The following is a 12,027-nucleotide window of genomic DNA, read 5'->3' on the forward strand; positions in this document are numbered from 1 at the left end:
TGAGCCTAGTGATTAAACCGAACTCCCTCCCACCTAGCAGGAGCTTTAGTGTCAGATGTGGGTTCAAATCCAGGCTCTGAGGCTTTACAGCTATGCCACTAGAACAAATTACTTCATTTTTCTAAGCTTCAGTGTTTTTTTTCTGTAAAGTGGGATACTGGTACCTACCTTATATGATTACTGCTAGAAGTAGAGAAGGCAAAACATGCAGCAGGTGACATCCAGGAGTTACTGTGATGACTAGAGGAGATATTACATGCCGTAGTTAACATATGAGTTAAACATCCACCTGGAGGGGAGGTCATTTGGAGTTTTATCCTTTTGGTGCCACGACCCATTTGAAAATCTGATAAAAGCTCAGGAAACTCTCCTCTGAAAATATACAAGCACAGAATTTATCAACAATGCCGGGAAGTCAAGGGTGCTCTAATAGCCAGCAACAGTGGACCCTGGCAAATGAGTCCTAGAGTAAAGGCTAATGGAGACATTTCTCAGAAAATGCTCTGGGAATAGACTCTATTGAGAAGCAAAAATATCTCTTTGAACCACAGTGATAAGACTGAATTAGTCTTCCTGAATTTTCTTTATTCACAACTCTCACAGCCCTTTTCTGATTTGCACTAGAGAGTCAATAAGATAGATTACGCAATACCACAGCTGACAGGCAGCTACGGCAAGCTATTAATTTCACTTTATCTAAAGTTATTTCCTTTTCAGTTGTCTAGCAGCACAAATTGGGTAGTATTTTTTATAGAGAGCGGTTGAATCAGTCAGAATTCCACCAGGGAAACGGAACCAGTAGGACATACATGTGTGTTCACTGACTGACTGACTGATTGCACGGAATTGCCTTATGTAAGTGGACCTGGCTAGGTAAGTCTGAAATGCATACAACGGGCCTCTAGGGAGTGCAGGCTGGAAACTCTCAGGCAGGAGCTGAAGCTGCTGTCCCCAGGTAGAATTTCTTCTTTTTTCAAGGAAAGTACAGTCAAGGACTTCTAACTGATTGGATCCCACCTACTCAGATTGTTGAAGACAATCTCCTTCACTTAACATCAACTGGTTGTAGATGTTAATGACATCTACAAACTACTTCCACAACAACACCTAGTTTGGTGTTTGGTTGAAAAATTAGGGTCTATAGTCTCACCAAGTTGACTCATAAAACTAACCATCAGAGCAGTATTACAAACTGGACTAAACACCAGAGGTTGGCAAACGTTTCTGTAAAAGATCAGATAGTAAGTATTGCAGTCTTTGCAGGCCAACAGGCAAAATCAAGGATATTATGTAGTTACATATAACAGACAGAAAACAAGCTTCCACAATTTTTATTGATAAAATTCAAAATCTGACATTAATAATTGAGTATATTCTTTTGTGATACAGGTCTACTAATGAGAAAAATAAATTTGTGGGTTAGATCACATTTCACTCCATTAGAGTTCAAAGTTAGTGTTCTCTCTGATCAAAATTGATGGCAACTATTCATCTGTTAATGGTGATCTGTAATGACATTTTGCATTTCATCTTTGAAAATGGCTTTCCCCACAGGTGGTGTGTAGTAAAGAATTAATCTTGCCCCCAGAATGGCCAGGTATTTGTCCTCAGCTTTGGGAAGTGATCTCTTGGAATGTCATGGTTTGCCTGGGAAACTTGGGTCACACTGGGCAATCTAAAAATACGATTTAGGGGCTTCCCAGGTGGCAAAGTGGTTGAGAGTCCACCTGCCGATGCAGGAGACACGAGTTCGTGCCCCAGTCCAGGAAGATCCCACATGCCACAGAGCGGCTGGGCCCGTGAGCCATGGCCTCTGATCCTGTGCGTCCGGAGCCTGTGCTCCACAACGGGAGAGGCCACAACAGTGAGAGGCCCACGTACCGAAAAAAAAAAAAAAAAAATACCATTTAGGGTGGGGGCTGACCATGTCAGAAAGACCAATAATGTGATGTACGTGAGGCTTTGGGCCACATGGTATCAGTTGCCCTGATGGTTGAGATCAACCATGGGGGCAATCATGGGGGAACAGTCTTGCCTACATGATAGAGCCCCAAAAGAATCTCTGGACACCAAGGTTTGGGTGAGCTTTGCTAGCTGGCAATATTCTACACGTACGGTCACACACTGATGCAGTGAAAATAAAGCATCCTGACCCCATGTGGAGAGGACAACAAAAATGTTTGGTCCTTCCCTGGACCCTGCTCTATGTACATCTCCCCTTGGCTGAATTAAATCTTCATCCTTTACCAGTAAACAGATGGTAACTGAGAGTAACAATTTCAATGAGTTCTGGAAATCCTTCTAGGGAATTACTGACACTAAAGGTAGTTTTGGGAACTCCTCCAAACTTGCAGTTAGTGTCAGAAGTGAGGATGGTCTTGTGTGAACTGTGTGCTCTTTAAATTTTATAGCTGACTAACTCTTGAAGTTGGCTGAAAATCTCAGTTCTGTCAAATACTGACATCAATCCATGTACATAAGCTTTTTTTTTTTTTTTTTTTGTGGTACGCGGGCCTCTCACTGTTGTGGCCTCTCCCGTTGTGGAGCACAGGCTCCGGACGCGCAGGCTCAGCGGCCATGGCTCACGGGCCCAGCCGCTCCACGGCATGTGGCATCTTCCTGGACTGGGGCACGAACCCGTGTCCCCTGCATCGGCAGGGGGACTCTCAACCACTGCGCCACCAGGGAAGCCCCATGTACATAAGCTTTTATTAAGCATTTTCATTGCTCAGAAGGCAGTTATAAAATTCTATTAAATATTCTCCTGATGTTTGCCTTTTAGCACATCATTTATTATATTGCTGGATGTGGAATTGCTGAATAGAAACCCTTCAATTGCACAGTTAAATGGATTTGAAATTTAAAAATTACTTTTACACTTGTATTGAGGTCTGAAAACACTGCTGGAATTATAGTTTGAGCCTGGAAAATATGTTCATTTAAATTTTTGTAGGAATGGAGATCTCACTTTCTGTTTTAATTTTTGACAACACAGGAAGTTTCTTAGGCCGCTTGATCTTGCTTGTGATTTAAACATTAATTGTCATCCAGAAACGAAGACCCAATACAGCAAAAATAAATAAATACAAAAACATTAATTGTCATCAAAATGACTTTATCGCAGGTTTCTGCAGATAACCATTGCTTTGCTTTGTCATTTTGGTTGAATCCATTAAGAAACATTACGACGTCTGCAGCAGAAGCTAATTTCCCAAGTCATCTAGTGTTCAATAATAGTGGTTGAATAATAGTGGTTGAGGGCTGTTTTTGTTAAGAAATCTCAATCCTGAGCTCAAAAAGTCACAGATGACTTACCTGTTAAGCCATCAAACTGCTGTGTAGTTGATAGGGCAAGTCAGAATATTCAGCTTCTATTTTGACAAAAGTTCACAAAACAGACAATGGTTAAGTCCAGGAGACATAATGATCACCTTTGACACAACTGGTTCAATAACACACAGTAGGTTCAAATATTTTCCACAAAGTACCTTCTGATGAATATTACAATAAATTAGTATAGGCTTTAAACACTTTACATTTTCACAACCTTTGTAAATTTGTCCAAAAAGCCTTTTCCTGCTCCACACATATTTTTATCATCAACAGTTGTAACACATCTTAGCGGATTCCACTTCAGGTTACACTGAATTAGTGTTTCCTCATTTTCTTTGAAAATAGTTTTGACCATAGTTTTTCCACATGGATTATTCATAAAAGCTGACTCTTCACTGACTTCAGACTTAGCAGGGACTTGCCAAATAAATAACTGAGCTGTACTGGTAACACCAGTCAACTTGTCAAGAGCCAAGGAAAACCACTAGAAATCATCTGCCATGGTTTTAAATTGATTATTGATGTTGCTCCCCGTGTTCTCAACTCTTCAAAGAACGATTGTCACCAAAAGGCTAATAGCCTTAACTGTTTTATTTTCTCTAGACACATTTCATCTGCTGCTACCATCAAAAATATTTTAATCAACTCACCATCAATAAATATCTTTCCTTGTCTGGTTAATAAATGAGCCACCAGGGCACTTACATTAGGTACAGTCTCATTTTCATTTTTTATTTGTAATGGAGAAATTGTGCTATTATGAGATATTCTGTTTTAAATTTTCTAATTTTTCTGGAAGCTCCTTTCTTGCAGTTGGGAATGTTGTGATGAGGGCTTACTCTGTCAGACCATATTCTTTTAGCACAGTTGTAGTGTCACTATACAACAAAGATGATGCTTTCCTGTCTCATCCTGTAACAAAATAATCCACACTCCACTGTGACTTAAAAGCATGACATTTGGATCCCACTATTCTCTTCTTTTGTTTTGTTTTGTTTTGACATGATGGCTATTGTGCTGGTTAATAAAATAAAACAAAATTTAAAAAGTATTTCTGTACAGTGATGTACATGGTACTTGAAACAGGTGGCACTATAACCACATCCCTGAGATCTACAGGTTGCTAAACAGCACTGCAAAGCAATGAGAGCACCATCCATAGCCCATCTTTGCTGCAAGTACTCAACTCTGCCACTGTAGCATGAAAGCCACTATAGATGATATGTAAATGGTGAGCATAGCTGTATTCCAATAAAACTTTATTCATTAATGGACAGTAAAATTTGCATTTCATATAATGTTCACATGTCATGAAATATTTTTCTTCTTTTGAATTCTTTTCAACCTTTTAAAAATGTAAAAACCATTCTTAGTTCATCGTCCATACCAGAACAGGTGTTGAGTCAAAAAGTTGGCCAATGAACCATAGTTTGTCATCCCTTGCTACAGACAATTTTATTGTCTTCATAAACCCATGGGAGGGATCTAAAAGATGCTTGTTTTTTCATCTTAGATTTCTGATATACATGCAGACAAGTTCATAACAACAGTGTGATAAGGTACTTGGTGGGGGGACAAAGATAGGTGGTATGCCATTAGGTAAATATGGTTGAGACTTGAGGAATACTGAAGATTTTCCCCCTATTCAGCTTGTGACTCAGGAGTCTGGGTTTTTAAAATAACGTTAGAGTAACAAATTATTCAACATATTAAAGAGGTGAAAAACTGCTTGTAGTTGAAGGAGATGAAGTTTAGAAAGTTATTTTGAGTGAAGGTTAACTTCTTAATGGAATGGTTTATAATACAGAAATCTTTAAGCTTCATACTGACTAGGATATGGCCTTTCTATTTCTGAAATATAGGCTTTTTATTGTAATGATTCTATGGCACCATGGAAAAACTGTGGCAAGAGAGATTGACAGTCAAATATAAAAATGTGACTAAAACCACTTAAAGAATTTACAATTATCATGGTCAATTTTATTGGGCTTCCCTGGTGGCGCAGTGGTTGAGAGTCTGCCTGCCAATGCAGGGGACACGGGTTTGAGCCCTGGTCTGGGAAGATCCCACATGCCGCAGAGCGACTGGGCCTGTGAGCCACAAGTACCGAGCCTGCACGTCTGGAGCCTGTGCTCCGCAACAAGAGAGGCCACGACAGTGAGAGGCCTGTGCACCGTGATGAAGAGTGGCCTCCAATCACCGCAACTAGAGAAAGCCCTCGCACAGAAACGAAGACCCAACACAGTCAAAAATAAATAAATAAATAAATTAAAAAAAAAACAAACAAACAAACAATTTTATTAAACACCATCTGCCAGATACCTGGCAATTAGGTAGTGCACCACTGATGACTATAAATTTGCATAGACTCTGAGAGATGATTTTGGAAACAAGGACTTCTCTGGCCAAGACCCCTCCTGAGGTCCAGACTCGTGTCCAACTGCTTCCTGGACCTCCTTTCCCCACCCCACATTAATGTCTTCAATTCTGAAACCAACCTCATCACCATAGCCACACCACAGACCTGTCATCCCTGTTTCTATTCTACGTAACAGGTGATGTGAGTTGACTCTGTGCTCCAAGTGATATGCTAGAATCCCAACTCCATCACTTACATAGCTGTGTAGCTTGGAGAAGTTACTTAACCTTGCTAGCCTCAGTTTCCTGATGAAAAAAGGTTTCTAACATTTATTGAGCGCTTAACTGCATGCCAATCCCTCATTTAACACTTTACATGCATTATCTCATTTAATCCTCAAAGTAGCCATATGAGGTAGGCACCATTATGATCCCCATTTCTGTTAATAAGTAAACAATGCCCAGAGGGGTGAGACTCCTTATTACAGCTGTCAACCATTATGACTGCCTAAGAGTGGTATCATCACCCTCCACTTCACCCTCCCTTTCACTGCAAATGCTTATCTCAAAAACAGCTCTCAGATCTGCCCTCTGCTCCAGAGCACTACCTTGCCAAGATCCACCTCATCTGAATCTCAGACTTGAGCTCTTTGCCTCCAGTTTTGCCCCCTTCCAATCTCTTCACCATGTTACTTCCAGGATGCTTTACCCAAGCAACGGTGGTTGCCTCACAGTGCCTGATTGGAGAAAATGCAGACAGGCTACTGGAAAAAGCAGCTTGGCTAACAGAAGCCAGCCAGCCTCCTCTGGCCGAACAAATTCAGAGCAGAGGACCACAGGCTCTCCCCAGCATCACTTGTTTTCTACCTTTCCTGAGCCCCTTAACAACATTGTTCTCTTGCCGATATCTGGACCATGCATCTTAAATTGTCTGCTGTCTTCTGTCTCCAAAAGGTTAGAATCTATAAAACTCCAAATGGTGGTCGCTCAGGGGTATAAACAGGGCTGAGGCCGGGTGATAATCGAACGTATCTGAAGGCGGCTGGGGAGAAGCTCTACTCCCCTCTCCGGGGTTATGACTGCACCCAAACTCAGGAAGCAGTTACATAAGATGGACCGTCGCCCCCTCAGCGCCCCCTCAGCGCCCCCTAAGAATGGGGCACAGGACAAAAGGCAGAGGAGGGGTTTGTCACCAGCAAAGCCCAATGGAGTCCCAGGGAAAAATAAGATGGAATCTAGGTGATAAGGTCTCACTTCTTCTTTTGGGCTTAGTCTACTTTCACTTGCCTGTAGGGCGCTGGGTATGGAGGCCTGGCGACCACATCAGATTAAAGTTCTCAGGGTAAAACCACTGCTCCCGACGTTTGAGCTCCACGAACCACGTGCAGAAGCGCCGCAGGAAAACGTGAAATAAAGATGGCGGCGGGCGGTGTGCAAAGATGCTGCAGCGCGCGCTGGCGGGAGGCCTCGAGCAGCACAGCTGAGCCCGCCCTGCGGGAACTCCACCCCTCCCTCCTCCGACAGAACCCTGCAAAGCAGCGCCCTGCGGGCCTTTCGGCAGAGCACGTTCTCCAGAGCCTAGCTCGTACCGCTCCATTCTCATACCGAAGAAGAAAGCTTTTCTCTGCTTCTGAGCCAAACTCAGTCTCCTTCTACTGGCTGGAACGACACCACGTAGGAGGACCCTTGTTGGGGACCAACTTGGGAGAGTCGGTAACTTTACTGGTGATGTTAACACTGATTGTTGATTTGGGTGATGCCTTTTAACTTTTCCATGTGAAGGTTACTAGTTCTCCTGTTGCAATTGTGTATTTGTGGAGAGATACTGTAAGACTATGTAAATATTCTTTAACTCATCATACTTTTAGCCCTTTAGTTTTGGTATCATTTATTGATGGTTCTTTCCCGAATCACCTATTAGTATGATGATTACCAAATAGAGATTTTTTTAAGTCTATCATTCTTTCTACATTTATTAAATGGAATTCTACTGTGAGAAAAAGCTTTTCCTCTATCATTTATTCATTCATGTATTTATTCGTTTATTTAAAACAACATGGGCTCATGGTTTCTTATTTTACTCAATAGGCTATAATCCATTGCTATTATTTATTTAGATGCTCAGATTGTCCTAGATTTGGACAGTGGGAGCCATCATGACGCCCCCATCATTTTTTGAGCACTTTCTTACTTTTTCCGACAAGATGTTTAGGGCTCATATCATTCATTCTCAACCTAACCCTGAAAGTAGCCAGTTCTGAAAGAAACGGTTCATATCAGTGGAGAATGATAGTAAGAAACCAAGATCTGGATGCTACATGTGCTACATGTGCTCATTGCTACTGAGATGTTATTGCTTCTAGAGTCCAGCAGAAGAGCTAGGAATTCTACATACACACACTTATATGTAAGTATATGTATATATGTGTGTGTGTGTATGTTTGTGTGTACCTGTATATATATGTATGTGTATATGTACTTGCCTATCTTCATATCTAATTTTGAAAGTCTATCTCCCTCAAACCATGAGTTTATATCGATACCTCCAATTCCAACCCTACACCACAGGGTTCATTTTTAGCCTTCCATTTCATTAATTTAGCCTCTCCCCTTCATTCATTTTCATTCCTTTGTCCAACAGTGAGAAATCTGGCTCTAATTATCCACAACATATTGTTATTTGTTCAGTCCTTTAGTCCTTTTGCAAAAGTTTCCCCAGTCATCTTTTTTTTTTAACATCTTTATTGGGGTATAATTGCTTTACAATGGTGTGTTAGTTTCTGCTTTATAACAAAGTGAATCAGTTATACATATACATATGTTCCCATATCTCTTCCCTCTTGCGTCTCCCTCCCTCCCACCCTCCCTATCCCACCCCTCCAGGCGGTCACAAAGACCCCAGTCATCTTTTGTTGGATGATTCCTCAGAGGGTTCACAGGCATAAAAAAAAAAAAAATCACTGAATTTTAGCATGTTTAAAACTGTTTTCCAACAGTCTTGATGCCTAAAGAATAGATTTAATGAAAATACCACCTTTGGTTCACACTTTTTTTCCTTAAAGGTTTTTTGTTTTGTTTTGTTTTTTTAACTGAATCACATAAACCTTCTTCTGAATGCTGTTTTGGGGAGCTGTTATCTTGCCTCTGTAAGTTATTTGATATTTTCTGCTCGAGTTCTAAAGGATTTTTCTGTAATTAAAAAACTTAACAGTTTTGAATGTTCTAGATCAGTTTTCCCAGTTTGGAGTGTTGTGTTATATTTTGCTTCTCCTTCCTGTGGCTTTTGAGAGGGGCGGGCATGAGATTCATGAAGTGGTCTTGTTTTGTCTCCTTCACGTAATAGCTTTTTACAGCTTTAACCTATTTATGTCATCAGAATTCTGGAGTATTTTTACAAGGTTCCTAGTCAAAGGGTGCCCCCTTCTGTCGGTGCAGTGAAGCCTTTCATAAATAATTTTTGTTCTCAGTGATGGGGGAGTTGGGGGAAAGTTCTGAGTCCATTGGTATTATACTGCTTTTGTCTTTTAAGGCCCCACGTTTTCCCTTTTGCTTCTTTTCCCCTCATTTTCCAATCTACAAAGGGGGCCCATATCCTTTTTTATGAGGGAAATTACATAATGATTTCTATTTTTTTAATTGATAAAACTTTTTTTTTAGAGCAGTTTTAGGCTTACATAGAAATAGAGCAGAACATACAGGGTTTGGATTTACCCATTCTCCCCCATGGCACAGTTTTCCCTGTTATTAAAACATTGCATTAGTGTGGTGCATTTGTTACGACTAGTGAATTAATATTGATACATTATTATTAAATAAAGTCTACAGTTTACATTAGAGATTACTCTTTGTGTTATATAGTTTTATGGGTTTTGACAAATGCATAATGTCATGTATTACCACAACAGTATCATATAGAATAGTTTCAGTGTCCTAAAAATCCCGTGTTCTGCTTAGTCATCCCTCCATACTCCTCCCTTAAACCCCTGGCAACCACTGATTTTTTTTCCTATATCTATAGTTTTAGCATTTTGAGAATTTCATATAGATGAAATCACACAAAATGTAGCCTGTTAAGGCTGGCTTCTTTCTTCTTTGTATTTGCATGCATTAAAATCTACCGCCTAGGGGCCAGGCTTCTAATTTAGCATGCACCTAGGGGCTGACTGTGATCCTCCCTGCAGACCAGGGAAGCCTGTGGACACCTCACCTGCCCTTTCTCTCTAGTACACTCCAAGTCACTAGTATCTCCCTGGAAGGAGCTTGTACGTACACCTGGTGGCCCAGCTTTGACAGCTGCCATCCAAGGGATGGGCCCCTAGAATGCCTGGCTCTGAGAGTCAAAGGGGCTTGCATTCACGAGTACCACAGGATGACGGCAAACAAGGAAGTAGTTACTAACAAGTGCAGGAGCACTCATCCACAGCAATGCACCCAGTCCCAGTGCAGAGGAATCAGACAAAAAAAGCCCTTTCCCAGTATCTCCCTGGGAGGCACTAATTACATACTTTCCCAGCTGCTGCCTGAGGATCTGGCTTCGAGTCAGCATGCGTTGAGGTGCTGATCACAATCCTCCCATCTGGGAAACTGACAGGTCCTGACACACCCTCAAATACTGGGAGCCTCTAAGAATAAAGAAGGTGGCTTGGACACCACAAAGTTTTGAGAGACAACCAAGAGCTTGGGCCAGGCTGATGGATAAGGTTCATCTCCTACGCAAGACAACAGTGTCAAAACTACAAGAAGTGGCTGGTTTATCAAATGTGCAGAAACCAACAACAGAGAGTTAAGGAAAAGGAAGAAACAGAGGAATATGTTTCAAACAAAAGAAAAGGATAAAAAGTAGAGAAGCAGAACTCAATGAAACAGAGGTAACTGATTTACCTCATGAAGAGTACAAAATAACAGTAATCAAGTTGCTCACTGAGGTCAGGAGAACAATGCACAAACAAAATGAGAATTTCAACAAAGAGATGGAAAATATAAGAAAGTACCGAACAGAAATCACAGGGCTTAAAAATACTATAACTGAACTAAAAAAAAAAAACAAAACCATAAAGGGATTCAGTAGCAAACTACACCAAGTGGAAAAAAAGGATCAGCAAACTCAGAGGAAAGACGGTAAAATTAATCCAATCTGAGGAACAAAAAGAAAAAAGAATGAAAAAGAGTGGAGATAGCTTAAGGGACTTACAAGACACCATTAAATGGACCAATATATGTATTATAAGGGGTCCTAGAAGGAAAAGAGAGAGAGATAGAAAGAAAGCTTATTCAAAGAAATAATGGTTGAAAACTTCCCTAACATGGGGAAAGAAACATGTCAAGATTCAGGAAGCATAGAGAGTTCCAAAAGGTGAATCCAAAGAGACCCACACTGAGACACATTATAATTAAACTGTCAAAAGCTAAAGACAAGGAGAGAATCATAAAAGAGAAAAGAGAAAAACATCTTGTCACATACAAGGGAACCCCCATAAGACTATTAGCAGATTTTTTTCAGCAGCACCTTTGCAGGCTGGAAGGGAGTGGCATGATATATTCAAAGTGTTAAAAACAAAAAAAAACCCTGCCAAACAAGAATACTGTACCAGGCAAAGATGTCCTTCAGAACTGAAGGAGAGAGAAAGAGGGTTCAAGACAAGAAATGCTGAAGGAGTTCACAACTAGACTGGCGTTATAAGAAATGTTAAAAGGACTTCTTCAAGCTGAAACAAAAGAATGCTAATTAGTAACGGGAAAATATGTGAAGGTATATATCTCACTGGAAAAAAATATAAAGTTTAATTTAAAATACTCGTGTTGTAATGGTGGAGGATAAATCACTTATAACTCTACTAGGAAGGCTAAAAGCCAAAATAATGAAATAAAACTACAATAATTTGTTAATGGACACACGAGGTAAAAAGATGCAAATTGTGACATAATAAAACAAAATTCGGGGCAGGGGAGTAAAAATGTAGAGCTTTAGTATGCATTCAAAGTTAAGTTGTCATCAGCTTAAAATAGACTGTTATAAATATATGTAAAATCTATGGTAACCACAAAGGAAACACCTATACTAGATACACAAAAAATAAAAAGAAAGGAATCTAAGCATACTACTACAGAAAAAACACCAAATTACAGAGAAGAAAGCAAGAGAGGAACAAAGGAATTATAAAACAGCCAGAAAACAATTAACAGAATGGCAATATTAAGTCCACACCTATAAATAATTACTTTAAATAGAAATGGACTGAGTCTCTAAAAATAGGAGCTTGGCTAAGATGGAAGAGTAGGAAGACCCTGAGCTCACTTTCTCTCATGAGCACACGAAAATGACAACTATTTACAGAG

The sequence above is a fragment of the Phocoena sinus genome, chromosome 3, assembly GCF_008692025.1.
Source record: "Phocoena sinus isolate mPhoSin1 chromosome 3, mPhoSin1.pri, whole genome shotgun sequence".
NCBI lineage: Eukaryota > Metazoa > Chordata > Mammalia > Artiodactyla > Phocoenidae > Phocoena > Phocoena sinus.